The sequence below is a fragment of the Zosterops lateralis genome (genome assembly GCF_965231275.1).
Source record: "Zosterops lateralis genome assembly, chromosome: 19".
Classification (NCBI taxonomy): Eukaryota; Metazoa; Chordata; class Aves; order Passeriformes; family Zosteropidae; genus Zosterops; species Zosterops lateralis.
In genome coordinates this window covers 8,139,873-8,159,639 of record NC_139779.1, presented here as the reverse complement: position 1 = coordinate 8,159,639, position 19,767 = coordinate 8,139,873, and the positions used below count along the sequence as shown (strand labels likewise).

Here is a 19,767-nt window from a genome sequence, read left to right as displayed (position 1 = left end):
GTTCTTCCCATTCCCCCCGCTCCTTCCACCGCTGCGGAAACTGGCAGCCAATTATCAGCAAACCCACCCGGTTCCTCTGCGGCTGCGAGGTGCGAAGGCCCGACCTGGCCGCCCGCTTAGAGAAGTGTGAGCTCAATCCACGCTGGGGACCGGCCCTCCGGAGCCTGCCCGTCTGGCTTATCTCACTTCCCACTTTATTTTAGGGAAAGTGCTGATGGCTACGGCCGCAGGAATTCCAGGAGGTGGAAATTCCGGAGCGTTTTGCCCTCCACACCCGGCCCTGGGACACACCGAGGAGATGGGGAGGGGGGCTCTGCATGAGCCCCTCGGTGGGCTCTGCACGCAGGCGGGTTTTCTATTCACCCGCACAGGGCAAAGGGCTGCGGGCTGGGGACACGGGGCACGACACAGGGGACGAGCATCGGCAGGGACAGAGCAGCCGGGCTGGCCCCGTCCGTCCGTCCGTCTGTCCGTCCGTCCGTCCGTCTGTCAGTGCCGCTGGCGTTGCCAGGTGATGTAATGCTTGAGCGAAAACACACGCTCGTTAAACACGAGCTCTCCAGTGCAGAGAGCAGAGGGATGCGGGGACCGGCAGCTCTGCGGCGGCTCCAGCAGCCTCGGGGCTGTGATGTGGCCCGCGGGATGCGGACCCCGGGCGGGGCTGGCCGGGTGATGGATCCTCGATGTAAAACATGCAGAGAGCAGGGCTGGGAAAGCGGCCTCGCCGGGAATCAGAACTGGGGCAGCCGGCCGGCTCCGAGCAGCTCCCAGCCCTCGCCAGCGAAACGGCTCCGACTTTTGAAAGCGTGTTTTGTACCTAGAAAGAATAGATGTGAGGCAAGATCTCCCCGCCCCTGGCACTCAGGCCGGGGAACGGCATCCAAAGCCTTTGTGCTTTGGCCGGAGCGCTCCGTGAGCCGCCCGCTCGTTCCCCCGAGCCCGCAGAGTGTCCGAACTGCGGGGAAGGCACAAAGTCGGGCGCGGTGTGATGGGAAAGGCGCAAGGCAGGAAACGCCTCCCACGGCGGGGCCCGTGCTGTGGGATTTGCTGCCAGGTGCATTATTGGGGTGAGAAAACAGACGACGAGGGCTGCGAGCACCCGCTTGTACCAGCACAGGAGTTCCCGGGAGCCACGGGAGCTCCGGGAAGGATGGAGCTTCCTGCAGCCGGTCGGTGGCAGATGCCGGTTACACACGGCTCCCCCAAACGCTGACATAGCTGCTGGGGGAAATGCCAAAGAGCCTTACGGTGCTGTGACACGCGCGGGGAGCTGTCCCGGGGGTAACACCGACATGCAAAACACAGAAGTAAACACCCGTTTGCCATAGCTACGAGGAGCCCCACACCTGCCCGGCCCCCCGGACCCCAAGCCCGCTCTGAGCGCTGTTGATGCCGTTGTCATAGGAAACGGCACTGGCGGGGTGTGCCGGGGCTCTGCGGGGGATGCGCTCAAAGGAAAGGTATGTGCGAGGGGCAGGTCGCCTCACCGAGCGGCCTCCTCACCGTCCCAGGGAAGAAGCTGAGGCTGGTACGTGGCTTAGAAACAGCCAAACTTGCCGCGATCGTGAGGGCCTGAAGTTTTCATTCCTCCCGTGTCTCTACAGAGTAAATGCTCCCTGACTGGGGGTGTGCCAGGAAAGTGGTGAAGGTGATGAAGGGACAGGGCAGCTGCCTCTTCCTGTGCTGGCCATCCTTTGGTTTTCCTGCCTTGGTTAACCACTGGTTACTGCTGACCAAGAGATCACCACCCTTGGATATGCTGTAGAAAGGAAGCTCCAACTAGAGAGAAAAGAAATGTGTCTGTCAGACATCCCAGAGAAAATCCTCACAGGACATGAGGCAGGAGGATTGTGAGGCATGGACAGGGCTCTGTGGTACCTGGCAGTCTCTGCTCAGCCTTATTTTCAGAAAGTGAAGCCTTCTTGTTTTGCCACATCCTCCACTCAGAGGTGTTTTCACCAGCCCACTGTTGTCCTCATGGCTCTCCTGATGTTAAACCACTGGGGATCTCTGGGTGCTCTGAGCGTGGCCTGGGAATGGGGTCTCCATCTTTCCTGTGCATCCCATTGCATCCCCCAGCACCTTCTCTGGGGGAACACTGGAGCCCATGCACAGCCCATGCCACAGCCCCACAGGACACCCACATGGCACACGCCTGGGGGCAGCCAGGGAGCCATCCTGTCCCAGGTGTGAGGCTGGAAGCCACCATGGACTTATTCCACTGTCATGGGCAGGATCCTAGGTTAGAATCATAGAACCATGGAATGGCCTGTATGGAAGGGACCTTAAACATCATCTGGTTCCAACCCCCTTGCCCCCCCTATCCCAGATTGTTTCAAGCTCTGTCCACCCTGACCCTGGAAAATTTCAGGATTGGGTTTTCCCAGTTGTCTCTGTACACTTGGTGCTGGGGTGTTTGTCAAGGCAGGAGGAGCATTGCCAGCTCTGCAGGGGCTGTCTGGGGACCAGAAGGGGCTCAGGCAGCCCGTCCCTGCCAGATCCCTTTGTCTGTTGGGTTTGAAGGCTCTTGTGGTCCCATCTATACCTCGCCTATCCTTAACTTTCCATGAGCTCCTCTTTCCCTGGCAGTCTCTTCCCACGGTTGTTATGGGAAGAGGTTTTGCCAACACAAGGATGCTGCTTGGAGGGAGCAGCTGCCCAGGGCCCTGGGGGGATGCTCTTCCTTGACACAACCAACAGAAACAGCATCACCTTTCCAGCACCAGGGAGCCATTTGAGATCTCTTGGGAATGTTTGTCATTGGAGTCTCCTCATGAGGAGAAGAGGAGACACCTTCCCCAGCCCCTGGTAAACACTTCATCACAGGTTTCTTTTTTCTGCTGGGCATAAAGAACCAGGACCAGATCCATCTCCTCTTTGGTAACCCATCCCTCTCCTGTCCCCCCAAGGTGCTCTCCCTTTTCATCTTTCCACCAGTTTTGGTGTCAGGTTCTGTCCCCCTTTGGCCCCCTATATCTACCCTGTATCCATGTCCCCCTCACTGCAGGCTGCACTTGGCTGCAAGCCCCGTTCCAGCTCTCCTTGCCTTGGTCACAGCAACGTTTGTGGCAGTGCCTTCTCTGCAGGCTTTGCCTCTCTCACCCCTTTGCCCTTCCCCCATGGATAACCAGCTCTGCAGGTACTGGGGAGAGCCATGGATGTGGCCCGTGAAGTTTGGATTGTGCTGGAAGTGGTGCAGCTGCAGGACAGCGGTGGTGGGATCTCCATCCTTGGACGTGTTCAAAGCACGCTTGGACATTGGCTCTGAGCAGTCTGACCCAGCTTTTGAGTGTGCACTTGCTCCGGGGCTGGGCTGGGGACCTCCAGACATCCCTTCCAACCTAAATCCTTCTATGATTTATATCCAATTCTCTCTGGTATTTCTGCAGTTCTGGGAAGCCTTCAGTGATGTATCATTGAACAGCTCTGATCTGACACTGGCCAAGGAGGGATTTAGTGGTCCTGGCTCCCTCCATCTCATTCACATTGTCCTTCTCAAGGACAGCTGAACATCTGCTGCCCATAGGTAACTCCAGGCCGCCGCTCCCCGCCTGGGTGTGAAACCTCTGCCTGCCTCCATCCCCAGCTCTGACCTGCCCTCGGAGCTTTCAAGTGATTGTTTTCATCCTGCTCCCACTGTCTGGACCTTTCCAAGTGTTGATTAAAAGGTACCATCACTGCAAAACGTGCTGTGCCTGAGTGGCTGTAGCTTTCAGCAAGGGAGACTCAGTGTTTACTGGAACGGTCAGCGCCGATTCCCTGCCAGATGTCAGTTCTGACCCCCAGCAGTTTCGGCAGCAGATCTGCTTAAAAATTGGACGGTTGCTTTGTATTCTCAAAAGCAAGGAAAAAAAGCAGGGTATGTTTATCATGGAGATATTGCTTTCCACTGCCTGTGTGCTCTGCAATGGCCAAAGTGTGTTCAAAGAGACTCTAAAACCCTCTTTGTGCATGGAGTGGGGCTGGAAAATCTCAACCCAGAAGGGGAAAACTGAAGCAAATCATGGGCAACTAAGAACAGAGATGTAACTGGTTACACTCAGCCAGAACGTGAACTTTAGACACTGCCTGTGCTCCAGTTTGTGTCTGCAGCACAGAGGGGCCCTGAGGAAAAGGCAGCGGAGCTCTATTATCTCACAGCCAGATCCTTGTGGTGCTGAGGGGAAACACAGAGCAGGCAGGGCTGGGCTGCCTCCCTCCCCTCCCAGTGCACCCTGCAAATGCCAGTTGATAGCTCACAGAGCCCTGATAATTCTGACCATGACTCAGAAACCAAAAATCAAGAGCAGAGCTTCAAATTAAGAATTATTATTAAAAAAAAAAAAAAAAAAAAAAAAAAAAAAAAAAAAAAAAAAAAGCACATACTGGGTAAGGTTTTTTTGTTTTCTGCTTTTTAAGCCATAGGGTTTATGCCTCTGGCTTTTCTGTGCATCCTGAAGGGCTCAGAGCTTGTCTTTCAGCAATGTGAAATATGAGCTTCCCTCAGGCACAGGACTCTGGGAGATGGGGATTAGAGAACCTGAGGGGGGAGTGATGCATTTGCTGATGGCAACAAGGCTGTGGATCCACACAAGATGTTCTTTCCGCAAAAGCCCCTTGCAAGGAAATGTAACTCCCCACACAGGTCGGGGGACACTGGCCTGTCCTGCTTTGAGGTGACCTGGAAGCTGGAAGGGACCAGCTCAGCCATGGGGTGACCTTGAGATGAGTTCCCTGTGACAAAACACTTGTCGAGGTGGGGATCTGGCTCAGCAGTCACCTCCAGCCTCCTTATCTGACTCCCAAAGAGGCATCATGTGTGTGATTAAAAGCCTTGCAATCCTGAGATCTGGAACGTGATGGAGTCTTTGCCGGGAAATGACAGAAATCCTGCAAAAAGCTAAAAAAGTGCTTTGCCCAGGGCTGCAGCTGGGTACGTCTGTGCAGGCTGGTGCACAGACACATTCCCAGGGCTGCCCAGGGACCTGCAGTTTTCCCATTATTTTCCCTCTTGGTAAAGCACCTGCTGCTATGGAGGGTCACTGTCCACAGCTGGTCTGGCTCTGTCCTGGCGGCTGGAAAGGTGACTGTGGGGTTTGATGGTGTTAATGAAATAACCCAGAGAGGAACCTGGGGAAGTGATGCAGGAGGCCGTGGGTCTGGGAGACTGCCAGGCTGGGGGGTCTCCACAACAACATGGGTATGGGGACAGGAGGAGAAGGCAGAGGGGACCAGGGAGTGGGGTGAGAAGATGGCTGGGCCAGGGCAAGAAGAGCTGGAACATGACTTGGAGCCACATAGCCTGACCTGCAGCAGCAGGGTCAAAGACACAGGAGAGATTTTGTGGCCAAGGAGGAGGAAACCAGGTGTCAAAATTGAGGGAAAGATGGAAAAGGAGGAATCAGAAAGGGATAGGGTGGTCAACAAGGAAGGGATATGGATCTGGTCCAAGATGGGAGAGTGAGGAGGAGAGGTCAGAAACCCTGTGGGATGGAAGGGACCAGTTCTCAGAGCTGGGAAAAGAGAGAACAAGAAGAACTGAGACCTTGTGCCAGAGACAGCAGAGGGGTCAGGGGCTGAGCAAGGGCTGCTGACTCCAAGCAGAGGTGCTGGTGGCCCAAAAGTCCCTGTATGGGCTGACATCAGGAATGGCAGCTGTAACAGAGCAAAGGAAGTAGGGAGGTTCCTGCTTTCATCCCAGCACCAGCCAGGATTCCCTCACACCTCCTGGTACTCCTCCAGAGCTGCATCCCTTGCAGGATTCTGCCAGTGCATTCCTGGCCAATCTCTGGTTCATTCTTCTCAAGTCAATGCTGTTCCTCAATCTCCCTTCTCGAGCAGCAGGAGCAGAACCGGATCCTCCCTCAGAGGTCTCTGCCCAGCCCTGGCTGCCTCTCCCAATGGCTGTAGGGTCAGCACGGTCCTGCTCTTCAGCAGTGCCTGTGGTGGGAACATCCTCCCTGACCTGTCCTGTGCCACCCTATGAGGGCCAGGCTGGGAAGGGGAGCCAGGTCACCGCCAGCCTGCAGCTCCCCACATCTCCAGCCCCCAGGGATGCCCGGCACAGCCAGCAGGGACCACAAGGAGCTGCCTCTGTCTCTCTCCCAGGGGCGTGTTAAGGATGATGCAGAGCCTCGTGTTGCTACATTCTCCTGGAGCTTGAGGAGAGAAACACCGCTGGAGGAGAGAAGCCCCTTGGTTTGGGGTGATGGGCAGCCTTTTTTGGGGCCATTTCACTGAATTCCTTCTCTCTCTCCACCGAGCTCCACTCCAGGTCTCAGCTTCCCAGGGGCAGCCGTGACTTTGTCCGTCTGCCGGGGCTTGGCCCCGCTCCCAGCAGCCCTGGGAGCCGCTGCCCGGTGCTGGCAGGTCTCGGCGTCCCGGTTCCCAGCGGCGTGTCTGGGCTGGGAGCGGCCGCGGGGCTCAGCCCCCGGGGCTCGGCCGCTCGCTGCGCGCTCTGGCAGCGGCCCCGGCACAAGCGCGGCGCTGGCCCGGCCCCAGCGCACGCTGTTTCCTCCCGGCAGGCCGGCCAACAGGAGTCAGCTGAGGACAGCAGCCGCGCCGGCAGCTCGGGCAGCCTGGGGAAGGGGCTGCCGGAGGGCTGGGCTCGGTGCTGGGCAGTGCCAGGGACGAGCCTCATGGAAGGGCACTGGGAGTTTGGGAATTGCTGCCAGATGCACCCCTCGTCTCTCCCACCGGGTTTTGGAGTGTTTCTGGTTCCATTCTTTGCCCGCGTCCATCAGCAGCCTCTGGAATTTGGGGCTTTTTCCTAATGTCAGAAATCCCAGAATGTTTGTCAGACACAAACAACCCGTTTCCTCCAAACTGTCCCTCTTGCACAACCAGCACTGAATTTTCCTCCTAGCTGCCAAGTTTCACCTGTTGCCTCAAGGGATGTCATCTCCATCCCTCAAGTCCCTCATTCCTGCTGAGATAACAGAGGCTTCAGCATCCTCCTCTCTTTTATTCCCTGGAGCAGGGGATGAAGGAGGCCATTCCTTCCGTCTCATGCTCCTGCCTGCCAGTGTTTGAAGCTGCTGCTCCCCATGTGCCAAAACCCTCAGAGATGGGCAGGGATGGAAGGTTTGAAAGCTTTCAGGTTCACCTCTGTGCTGCCCCCCAGGTCCTGTTGCTCACGGTGATGCTTTGGCTCTACTCGGCCAGTTAAGACGTCATTTGTAACTAGCACGTGGATAGTGTTTCAATTTAATTAATTCAATTAATCTTTGACTGCAGAATGTTGCCTCGGGCCAGGTGAGCTGCTCGCTGAAGAGGCTGCAGGCAAATAGAGCATTGATCAAATATTTCATCATTTCAAAGGAAAATTTGTGAGGTTTTTTTTGTTCCAGCATGGAAGTGTATTGTATTTCAGGGCTGAACGCATAAAGCAGACCCAGCCATTGCATTTCAGGCTGAAATGGGCCTGTTTTACTTTTTCACTTTGAATCCAAATTATTAGGAATTTAGTTTTGGTTTCAGGGATAGAAATCACAGAGATACTGGGTTTAGGTAAAACTGATAAGCATCAGGCTTTTAGGTCCACTGGAATTGCTTAGGTGAGGTGTTTTCCAGTCCCAGAGGTGCTCCAGTGTTGGATCTGGGGAGCTCCAGCCTGATGAGGTGAGAGGATGGGGAGTTGTGTGGTGGCTTCAGGAAGGTCTCCACAGGTGCAGATGGATGAGACACCCACAGCAGGGGCTGCAGGGCCACTGCTGTCCCGTCTTAATCCAGGGGGATGTAAAAAGCAGCCAAATACACAAACAAAGAGCAAGATGAGACTGAAGAATAAACAGCGACACTATGAACTCCCCTGAGGGTTCTGCATGAGAACATCCTCTGGATCAGCATCATTTTCACGAGATACAGGTTTTCAGGTGGCATTTGTGAGGGTAAATGTAAATGTTCTCCCAGGGAATGGCCGGCCAAGCCCCTCCGGAGTTGGGGTGCTGGGAGCAGGCAGTGCCTCTGGGATGAGGCATCTGCCCCTGGGCAGCACCAGTGCTGCCTGGCAGAGCCATGGGCTGCTCTGCTGACTCGCCTTGCCATCTTTGCTGGAGCTGCTTTTCCTCGCAGCACTTCACAACTCAGCACTCTCGAGTTAATTAGAGAACCATCTGCCCCCTTCTCGCACATCATAAAAGCATGTTTAAAGCCGGGTGATAAAAGGGAGCATTAGTCTGGGTCACTGCAGGCTCCCAGCCCAGTGCCTGCCGCCATCCCTGGCCCACTCTCAAACCAGGTGGGAACGATGTTTGAGTCCATCTGAACTTGCTCTGCTGCCAGCTTCCTTGAGAGCCTCCCAAGTATTTCACAGCGCTCCCTCCCAGGCACGCTTTGTTCTCTAAGTCTCCTACAGCCTGTCCCTGCTTAACTCTCCTGGCTCCTTCTCGCCCTGGGTGCTGAGTTCTGTCCTACAAAGGAAACTTGGGACCTTGCCTGGTGCCAGCTCATGGTAGTGGCCAGCAGGTCTGTCCCTGGTTTAGTCTTTAGGTGGCTTCAGGCTTTTCCAGGTGGCTGTGGACAGCAGAGCCTCTGTCCCCCTCCCTGAGCTCACAGGACACGTCCTGAGAATGGCTTTGGGCAATCCTGGGGGACACAGGTACAGAGGACAGGGAGTACACAGGGACAGCTGGTCCAACTGCAGTCATGCCTGTTGCTGTAAATATCCAGAGACCTCCTCTTCCCTCACTTCTGCCTGGAGGATATGTTTCCCTCCCATCCTGGTGTGCAGGGCAGAACAACTCGCCAGATGTTTCATGTTAAAAACTCCCTTTTCCTCCTTTCTGCTTTCTTTAAAGAGTCTCAGACAGGGAGGTGAGGACCCTGTCTGCTCTGCTGAGGACCACCTAATCTGATCAGGTCCCTTCTGGCACGATGCACATCCAGGCTGCCATCAACCCCACATCTGAATATTGAGATGGAGTGCAGCCCCGGGCACAGAGCCACAGAGCAAATCGGGTGAGCAGAGAGCTGTGGAGCTGCAGAACCAGAGCCTGCTGCATCCTGCAAACCAACAGGGCTCTTTCCAGGAGTTCAGGGTTGTGGAGGGTCCCCAGTGTGGTGGGACCCTGCAGCCTGAGGAGGTCACTGGGAATGGGGACCTGCTGACCATCTGCACAGGTGTCTAAACTGAGGGAGACATCCCTCCAGATGCTCCTGAAGGAAACGTGTGTGCCAGCCCAGCTGAACAGACCTTGGGGAGGGTCAATCACTGGCCACGTGGCCTCTGTGTTCTCTGGCCAAGCACAGAATGATGGGGAGATAGGAACTGGTCAGTGCTCCAGGAACCTGGGATGGGAGAAGGGAGATGGCTCTGAGAAGAAGATGTTCAGTGGCTGAAGAGAGGGAAAGTCACTGAATCACAAACTGGCTGAGGTTGCCCAGGGCTCTACAGGTCATCTCCAGCCCCCTGCTCGAACAGGGACACCTGGGGCCAGTCACCCATGGATCGTGTCCATTGGACTGTGTCCATGGCTGAGAACAGGTCCAAGGCCCATTGTAAGATGGATAAAGGGGAGGAGCTGTACCCTGGGACACTTCAGGAAGGCCAAGACACTCTCCTCTGGTGGAGCCAATCCTCCTTGTCTGTTTGGGGCTCCCAGCAGTTCTCTCTCCTGCACATCCATGACACCATGACTTCCTTTCCTTTCCTGTAGCACCAGGATCGCCACCAGTGTCTGGAAGAATGTCCCCCATACGTTCCCCAGTCTTCTGGGGAGGCTCTGGGCAGGGGGCACCTCATCCCTGCTCTCCTCCAGGGACAGAGGCAGGGACAAGGAATGGGCAGGGAATGAGGAGCAAGCAGGAACACCCAGCACATTCCTGGTGTTCTTACAGCCCCTTCTGACCTGAGTTTCAGGATCTCCAGGGCCACTGGTGCCCCAAGCCCCAGCACAGCTGGGGAGGCTTGGGGAGAACTGCACACTCTGTCCCTGCCAGCCTGGCACGGTCTCTGGCTCCTGGACAGCCCTGGCTGCTTGTGCCTGCCCAGATGCCTGGGACCTGGCTGTCCCAAAGGATGCTGAGCTGTGAGCAGCAGGCCCTGGGCTATTTTTGCTGTGCCCAGGCCTTGCCCCGCATTCCTCTTTTCTTGGGCTATGTTTAGACAACCTTGCAGGACATGTGCCTACTCCAAACCCATTTTCCTGCACGACTGAATCCCCACAGGAGAGAGGAGCAGGTGAAAGCCAAGGCAAGGCCACAGGCTCTGTGTGTGCCCGGGCCAGGTGGATGGCACAAGCAATGCTGGTGTTGGGCTTCCCTGGATTAAGCAGGGTCCACTTGCTCCTCTCCCAGTGGATTGGTGTGCATAATCCATGTCGCACACAAGGCATTGCCAGAGCTTCGGGCATCCTATCATGGATGGAGTTCTGCAGCAGGACAGGGAGACTCTGGCCACCCCATCCCCCTTGCTCTTGATCCACTCTGGAAGAACTCGATGGAGAGCTCATGGGCATGTCTCTCCCGAGCACAGGGGCTCTGCTGAGTTCTTGTCTCCTCCTTGGATATCACTATGGCCTCACAGCCAGATGTCTAGCTCTCTTTGCTCCTGAGGCCTGGGAAAGTGGGGTCACCTTTCAGGGGGACAGGTGTTAAACATTGCCCTTCCTCCCCAGGCTTTGGCACCACTCATCTCTGCGGTGCCTGAGTGAGAAGGTTATTAAGTGAGTATGAACATCCTTGAGTATAATCCACACGCAAATGCTAATTTAAATTGAAACCAGAAGATCCCTTTAGCAGCACAGTTTATTGCCATTAACCCTTGGGTGACACCAATTGGACTTCCCATGCTGTGCCAGGAGGAAATGGCCCACCTGAAACTCCAACCCTGGCCCAGAGTTTGGGCACGGACAGCTGTGGCCACAGCTCGTGCCTGTGGAGTCTCCAGCTGCCAAGCCCCATATCCAAACCCAGGAGTGCACCAGGAGAAGGTCAGGCTGCTGGTGTGCACAGCTGGCGGTCGGCAGCATCCTAAAGAGGAGATGCCCCTCCCAAGTCCAGAACAACATGCTGGGATGGTTTCCTGGTGCATCCAGGCACCCTGCTGCCCTGCACCCACTGGAGCCCCTTGGAGGCCTCTTTGGAGGAACTGTGAGGAAAACATCTGCCCCAGATAGAAGTCCCAACATAGCTTGCTACAAACATTTTGGGGGAATTCACAGGGGATACCCAGAGTTTCTGCTCCTCTCTCCAACCTGCCTATGCCAGATGCTGAAGCTCAAAGGAGGCACTTGGTCTGTGATCTTCTCCTCCCCTGCAATCCCTGCCCTCTACTCTCCCATTTGCTCCATCCCTCATGTTTCTCCAGCCACCCCTTTTCCACTCACCCCTTTTCACTCAGGTATGCCACCATCTCGGCCCCAGAGCCAAGCTGGCACCATGCCATGGGGTTTTCCCCCTCCTGCACTATGCAAACCCCTCTTTGCGTCCCAAAAACCTGCCTGGAGATGGGATTTCTCTGAGGCCCCAAGCTTTCCCTGCCCTGCTCATGCCAGCAGCTGCACGGGATGTTGGCAGGAGGCAGAGTGACCTCAGCGACGCGGGGCTGGTCCGAGCTCTCCCGTTCCAGGGAGCACAGGCAGCTGCCAGTGGGAGCCAAGGTGCACGAGGGGAAGGCTTAGGACATGGTTGGCAGGGCCACGGCCACCTCTGCTCCAAGAACCACAGAAATATGTAAATGAGAAACTCAGCTCCTTATTTATGAGACTTCGCGATTCATTTTTCATTTGGGGAATGCGAACGAATGAAAATATGAAATATTTCTCCGATGACACAGTTTCCACCCAAGAAAGCACATTCCTTGGAGGCGATGTCCATGTGCGCAGGGGCCACACGGGACCAGGCCTGGGCCCTGGGGCAAGCTGGGCTGAGTCTGTGGTGGGACAACACTGAAAGTCTTGGTGAGCTGGAAATCATTTCTGGAGTGCTGGAAAGGCTAAAGCTGAGGGCAAGGGACAAAGCTCAGCTGGTCCAAGGAGGGAGGAGGTTGCACCTTATTTACAACCAGAGCAAGAATTCATTTCCCTTCTGCCCACTGAGAACAGATCTTCTCCTCCCAACATCTACAAAATGCTCATTCTGGTGAAGCCTGGATTTCCCAAAGATGTCCAAGTGTTCCCCTTTATTGCCTTAACAGCTAAAATTCATTACTCGGCGGGCTCCCTCAGGATGGCCTTTCCAAGTTCAGTGTTTCCATGTGCTTCACGAGCCCCAGAGAGAAAATACGCACTAATAAAATCTATGGATTCAGTATCCACACGATGTTATGGGCCAGACCTTGCTGCCTCCCAGCAGCACAGTACCACAGACCAAGCACACTCCATGTTATGGTCCTGCCTATTCCCACACTTCATTTCTGGAAAGTTTGTTCCAGCTCTTACCTTACTGTCCTGAGGCACCAGAGGTGTTCTTGACCATCCTGAATCTTTCTGTGCCTCTTCCAGCAGCATGCCTCAGCAGAGACCTAAAAGTGAGATCCTCTAGCTCTCCAGGGAGCTCCTCCAGTCCCCTGAGTCAGGCACAGGAGACTCCCAGGGCTCCAAAGAGACCTGTCCCAGTGCTGGTGGTGGCTGAAGAGTCCCACCCCTGCCGGCCCTCCCCAGTCCACACTTATTCCCATGGTAGCCATGCTCAACTGGAACCAGTTCCTCTAGGATTGGGGTGGGTGGGCTGGGATCACCATGGCTTTAGTTTCCTGGGGACATTGTCTTGAGCCACTCTGTGATGACTGAGTTGATGTCACAAGAAATGTGATGTATTTAAGGTGGGCTCACTCCGAGATCACCTTTAATCTCCACTCTTCTCCATTCACATTTACTGACCTAGCCACAGAGCCTGTTACTATTTGTACCTTCCCAAGGTCCAGCTCAGCTTGACTTTTGGCAGTTCTCATTTCCACTGGGCACTTCCAGCACCTCAGACCCACTTTTCCCTGAAGATTTACCTGGTGTCACTAAGCTCTGATCATTCTCACTGTGATTTTATTGGGCAAAACACTGTCGTGAGAAGTACAAGTTTTGTACCTTTGTCTTGAAAATCCTGTCATCCTCCAGCACTTTCAGCCTCTGGGCTCTTCAGCTCAGTTGACTTGAATCCCTAAAAATCTCCCAATACGGGAAAGAGGAATCCTCCACCTGCACTGCTGATCTGGCAGGAGTTATTCATCAGTCTGTTTCAGATGAATCCTACGTGGCCAATGTGCACATTCCACAACTGGTTTCTCCATCGTGTTCCCCCGACGGCAAAGTCCAAGTCTAAAATAGTAAATCCTAGAGCCATCTATCAGCTGCCACGTCCCAGAATAGCCAGTAGCATTTGCTCTCCAATCTATATCTGGAAGAGAAAGGTTCCCTCAGTGACAGCAAGATTTATGGGCAGTTGTGATCAAGGGACATGTGCAGACTGCTTGCTCTGGGGCCTAAAAAGGACTTGGGCACAAGCAATGGGAAAAGCCCCCTGGGGCTCTGCTGGGCTCCTGCTTCACAGCCCCTTGAGCCCAGCTCAGCCAGGACATCCCTCCATGGGGACTCTCTGCCCCAGGTCCCCAAGGAATGGGGACAGACCTCCCACCACTTTTCCTCCATGATGTCTTCAGCAACTCCAGCAGTCTCCAAGTGGACTTGAAAATCATCAGGAACTTCTGTCCACAGCCTCTTTTTTCCAAGCTGCAGATCCCAGTCTGGAGGCAGCCACAGTGCTCTGGATGTGCCCATTTCTCTCCACCTAGTGTCTCTAGTCCTGGAGACTTCTCCTCCCAAAGCAGAGACTGCAGCCAAAGTCAGTCAAACTTCAGCACATCAACCCTCAAAGCCCTTTCCTCTGAGCATGATCCTGGAATATCCTCACTGATAGATTGGTTTTCTGCATGGCATCCCCATCCCAGGGGTCACTCCATGCCCTCACTTATCCCTTGTGTCCTCTCACACTACCAGGTGTCCTGTGAGAGCTCTATGGGCTCCTGCTACAGCACACACCTCTCTTCATGGTTTGGCCTCAGTCATGTTTCTTCATGAGCCGTGTCCTCCCCTAACCCCAGCCCTGCCCAGGCCCTTGTCCCCTTGAGCTGGGTCCTTGGTTAACATGCTGTGAGCAGGAACCTGGGGGTGACTCCAGCCACAGCCATTTTTACCCTCATGAATTTGTCCCATGCCCAGATCTACTCTTGATGGGACTTTGGGTTGGGATGGCCATAAAAAATGATGTGCTGGGGTGAGTTCTGTCCTCACCAGGATGGGAAGGGACTGGAGCACATGGTGCCTTAGGGGACAGTTAGGTATTCATCAGTAAAGGACTCTCTAATTGCTGTTTTCAGCTGCCTAATGAGTAACAAAGACAGAGCCAAACTCTCAAACTCTCCTTAGGGGTGTGAAAAGAATCCAGGGGCTGCCAGCACAAGTTGTGATGAGAGAAAATCCAGCATGAGGTGAAGAAAAAGAAAGATTTGCACAGCAAGGGTGAAAATCCTCTTTGGAGATGTTTGCAACTGGCCTGGACAAAGCCCAAAGCCACCTGGTCTCTCCTCGGAGTTGGCTCTGCTCAGAGGCAGTGAGCCCTCCCCGCCTGCAGCTCCGTGCCATACTACGATGTCCTGCAACACGTGGTCCTGGCTTGCATTCCAATTAAAGGAACTTTTTTCCCCAAATATAAACAGTCTATTCCTTTCAGGGAAATCTGCTGGCCTCTCTTCAGAGCCAGGGAGCCACATCACTGGTTATAGCCCGGTCATTGATTTATTGGTGTGACCATGGCCAAGTTGGACAGCGTCGCCATGCCGAGATCCAGCATCCTCGAAAGGCAGGAGAAACCCAGGCTATCAGCTTGTCCATCTCATCCTAATCTAGCATAGGGCCTTCATAACCATCAGCATAATCAGCTTACAGATGAAAGCCACTGGGGGAGTGCATCCATCATTGTTAGGCTGATTAGAGCTAATTCACAACATGTCTGTTTTTGAGAGATTGTGTCTTTTTCTCTGCCTCGCTTCCTGTTTGCAAGCAGACCGCAGCAGTCTTTAATTAATTGTGGCTTCAAATTATGCCGGCACTTCTCAGGGAATAAATAAATCTTCCCTGACTGAACAGGGCATTTTGCAGAGAAGGCACAAATTGGAGGGGAGCAAAGGACGTCTCTGTGGGCAGGACTGTGCCTCTGTCCCAAAGCCTTGCCCTGTGCCAAGGCCCAGGGCTGACCTCCATCCCTTTGGAGCTGAGCTCTCCTGTTCCTTGGCCGTTCCAAGGGCTGGTCCCTCTCCCGCTCGTGAACGGCCTGTACAAAGTATCTGCAGCCCAATCCCGATCTGCCCAAGGAATGCAAGTGAATTTTCCTTGGGAATTACTTTCACTACTTGCTCCGCTGTTGCTGTCAGAGGGCCATGAGAAGTGATTGCCATAATGATGGTTGAAATCCAGTTTCCCTTCTAAGCCTTTTTTCATGTTATTTAGAGCTCAAATCAACTCTTTTTTGGTTGAAAGTTTCCACTCTTGGGTTCAAGCCAAAAGCGGATTTTTCAAGAAATTGGAACCAACTGGGTTCAGTCATTTCTGAGTCACACACATGGAAAAATACACATTTCCCTCTCTTGCTCCACAGAGACACTTTGGACATGTACGACTCAAAACCAGCTGGAACAAGAGACTTCAGACTTGGCTTGTTTGAGAGTCCACACTGAGGTGTAAAAATCACGCCAGGTTTGGAGAAGCTTTCATTGGCATTTTCACACTTCCCTCCCCAAAAGAGCTGTTGAGTGGTGTTCAGTGGGCAAGAAGACACTCTGTTCTCTCCCCCGTTGCTTTACATTGCTCTCTCCAATGGGATAATCCCAGGGGATTAGCATTTAAAGTAATGAATGTTTAAAGTTAGCAAGAGAAGAATTCCAGCAATGTTCAATTCTTCCTAAGCCCCTTAAATGGAGCCGGGCTGAGGGGGCCTCAAACAGGGAGACATCAGTCAGCTCCTGAAGTCCAGTGGAGTAAACACAGGGAATGGGCCCTTCCTCGGCCCAGGGCAGACACAGGGACTGTCACCCCAAGTGGCCCAGCAGCTGGGACGGTGCTGGTGTCACTACTCCAAGGCAGTGGGAGGCAGTTTGGTCCATGGCATTTCCAAGGGTTCCATGTGACTCCCTGGGACTGAAGTGTGGCAGAGCAGGGACAGAAGCCAAGTCTCAACCATCAAACTTTTAACCACAACCCTCTTCTTTCTTCCCTAAATGAATTGTGTCAAGACCACACCAATCTCACTGCTGGAATTTTCTGCTGCCTTCTCCTTGAGGCAGGGAATGGGCATGGAATGAGAAGTCACCATGAGACACTCCTGTGACAAGCAACTCCCAGGACAAGAGAGCACACTTGGCCAGATGGGTGGTGTGTGTTTGCCACCAAACCTGCTGCTTTTGTGCACATAATACCAGCTGGGGAAACCAATTTTCACCCCAACTCACAGCTGTAGGGCATCTACAGGCACTTGGCTGTGCCAGAGGGGTTTCCCTAAGGAGATGGCCAAGGAAGACTCTAAGTTTGAGGATTTCCCAAAAGACCAATTTTTGAAAGCAGGTTCTCAGGCTCAGGGTGTCCAGGATGCCCAGAGTATCCAAGGCGCTCAGAGTGCCCTGAATGCCAAGGATGCACAGGGTTTCCAGGATGCCCAGGATGCCCAGAGTGCTCAGAAAGCAGCAGGAAGGCTGTGGCCAGATGAGCCCCATGGCCTGGCAATACCCCATCCCTGTGGGGTGGGTGGTGTGGGGCAGGGAGGCGCCTGCCCAGGACAAGCACTGCAATCCCTGGGGAGCAGGGCTGCGATAAACTGGGTATTTCACACCCTTCCCTGCCAAGGAAGGGTGGAAGTGGGAGGGAGAGGCCTGGAGGTGCAGAAGGGGCTCGGAGAGGAAACCAGCAGCATGAGTCATTGCCTTTTCCCCTGGATAAGGTTCGAGGGTCAACTGGCACCAACCCCTGGGCACAGGTTGTCCTCAGCTGGGTGCAGGGCATAGGTACGAGCAGCAGAGCCTGACAGAAGCTGGCAGAGGCTTTACTCAGCTGTTTACTTAGCTCCTGATGCTCTTCCCCAGGACTGCAGTGTTCCCTGCAGTGTCCCCCATGTCCTCAGCAGCCCCATGGCCAGAGGACACCCCCAGCCCTGAAACACAGCTTGTACATGAGGAGTCTGGGACAGCTGGGACTCTTCCTGTGTGTGCCCTGGCTTGAGCAGGGAGAAGGATGATGGTGAAGTCCCAGGAGAGCTGAAGAATCATGGAATGGTTTAGGTTGGAAAGGAACTTAAAACTGATCTCATTCCACCCCTGCCATGGGCAGGGTCACCTTCCACTATCCCAGGCTGCTCCAAGCCCCTTCCAGCCTGACCTTGGGTGCTTCCAGGGATCCAGGGGCAGCCACAGCTTCTCTGGGCAACCTATGCTGGGGCCTTACCATCCTCATGGGGAGGAATTTTTCCTAATATCCAATCTAAGCCCTGCTCTCTGTCCATTTTAACCCATTCCCCCTTTTTTTATCACTCCAGGCCCTTGTAAATAGCCTCTCTCCATATTTTCTGTAAATTCCCTTTAGGAACTAGAAGGCCACAATCAGATCACCCTGAATTCTTCTCTTCTCCAGGCTGAACAATCCCAATTCTCTCAGTCTTTCCTCATAGAAGAGCTGCTCCATCTCTCTGATCAACTTGATGCCTCCTCTGGACTAGCTCCACTAGCTCCATGCCCTTCCTTCTATCTTTCCCAGCAGAAAGGAAGGACAGTGTCCCCTGACTTCCCCAAAATACTTCTGATAAATGATGGAGCTCGTGTTTCAGAGCATGTTGTGGAAATCCCGCTGGGTGGGTCATTCCAGGCTTGTCCCCAAACAAGCCCTGGAGAACAGCACAAGGCAGTTCCAATGTGGAAGGAGAGCAGATCATGCTGCCCATCAGGGCTCTGCAGCCCCTCTGTCCTGGACAGGCACCATCTCCAAGGGCTGGGGCCACATAGGGGCCCACAAGCTGTGGACACCCTCTGGTTGAGTCCCTGGATGGTGACAAGGGTCCAGAGCAAGCAAATGTGGCAGCCACAGAAATGTCCCACACACCACACAGGACTGAGCTGAGGTTGGCCTGGCCTTGGCAAGGCTGAACCTTCTCAACAAGGTCCCATGAGCTGGAGAGTGGCTTTGAGCCACTGCACAGGACATGCCTGGCACTGGGATGGAAATCCAGGCTTTAACATGAGCAGGGGGTAAAGGCAGGCAGGGAGGGAAGCTGGGAATGGTGCCAGCACAGCGACCCTTGGAGTGTGGGATCAACCACTGCTGGTCTGGCTGTGGGACCTCCCCACTGCCTCATTCCACACCCCGTCACCTCCAGACAAAACTACCTCCTGCATCTCCCTGGCCAGGACAGAAACCCTGTCCCACCTCCCAGGAGGTGGGGAAGGGGTGATGGAAAAGAAATGTGGGCACAGCAGAGGAGATCAGGGGGAAGAAGCAGATGGCCCAGGCTGGGACTGGAGCAGAGCTGGTGCCCACACCAATGCCTAGGGATGCCCACAGGATCCAAGAGGAATGGCACAGGGTCCAGGAGGCTCGTGGGTGCTCTGCCATCCCACCCCACCCCAGCCCTGGACCCAGGCACTTCCACACTGGCAGAGCTGCTCCGGCTGCTTTGCTTTGACTGCTTTTCCCTGTGTTTAACCTGACTTTCCCCCACTAAAGCCCATTTGATATCCTGTCTGCCACCAGAGGAGAACAGTCTGTTCCTTCCCCTCTGGAGCTGTTTTTGAAAGGACCAGAACGGCTGCCCTTGGCAAAGCTCTGTGGGCACCATCCCAATCTCCAGAGCCCTGTCCATGGTCCATGCCACGGACAATGCCCTTTTCCCCATTTTCCTTGCCCTGCCATGAGCAGAGGCAGCAGTGGCAGCACCCGTCCCACAGTGCAGCCTCCCTGACACACACATGGGTCGCTCCAGCTGCGCTTGGCGTGGGTGCTTGGAGTCCCACACGCACCCCAGGGAGGGCAGAGAGGGTGTTTTCTGGAAAACACCCCAAAGCACGGCATTGATGGGATGGGATGGCTCAAATTCCCCATGGCTGCCAGGCTGGGCTGGGAGCACACGTACCGCGAGCAGTTGAAATCTCCAGTCCCCGCAGGCACGGAGCAGCATCCGGCCCCAGTGGGATGTGAGGAAGGATGCTGGGCAGGGATGCTAAACCAAACAGCCACCCAGGAGCAGCCCCGGTGCACAGCAGCTCTCCTGGAACATGGTGGCAAGAGTTGGCCTTGGTGTTGGAGCTCTGGGTGAGGGCTGGAGCTGGGCACAGCCAGGGATGCCCCCTTGCCACCACAGGGATATCCCCGTGCTACTGGCTGCAGCCTTGCTTGCTGGCCTCCCTGCACAGTGCCAGTGGACAGGGCTGGGGTGAGGCAAAGCAGGGCCAGGCGGGGGCCATGCAGGGGAAATGCAGGCACTGTCCTTACAGCTTTTGGTCTTTTTCCACCAAAGGGTTTTGGGGTGGAGGGTGTTTTATATCTCGATTTTTTTGGAAGGGTTTTGGTTTGATTTCCTCCTCCGCCAAGCACTAAGCAATCTCTCTTTCCCCCCTTGGCAGAGGCTGCCTGTCTCGTGGTGTTGACCTTGGCTGGGTTTTCTCTGCGGCTGGAGCAGACTCACACCATAAATTCCCTGTCTTCTAGGAATCCAGCATGGGAAAGAAAAGAAATGCGAAAGAGAAACGTGGATTAAAATATTTTGCATCTTAGCACATAACAAAGGGGGGTTGGCTCCGAGGAGCAGATGACTTCCTCG

General features: G+C 54.6%; 1 long non-coding RNA gene across 2 annotated transcripts; it reads right to left on the bottom strand.

Moving 5' to 3' along the window:
• Nucleotides 1-334: 334 nt before the first annotated feature.
• On the bottom strand, nucleotides 335-13,209 carry LOC310917345. Of its 2 annotated transcripts, none has more exons than XR_014591432.1 (3): nucleotides 13,002-13,209; nucleotides 12,360-12,442; nucleotides 335-817 (listed from the first exon to the last, which is right to left on the bottom strand). It is a non-coding gene; the product is annotated as an uncharacterized lncRNA (long non-coding RNA). The 2 variants fall into 2 exon arrangements; XR_014591433.1 differs by lacking the exon at nucleotides 335-817 and adding an exon at nucleotides 11,751-11,920.
• Nucleotides 13,210-19,767: the final 6,558 nt, after the last annotated feature.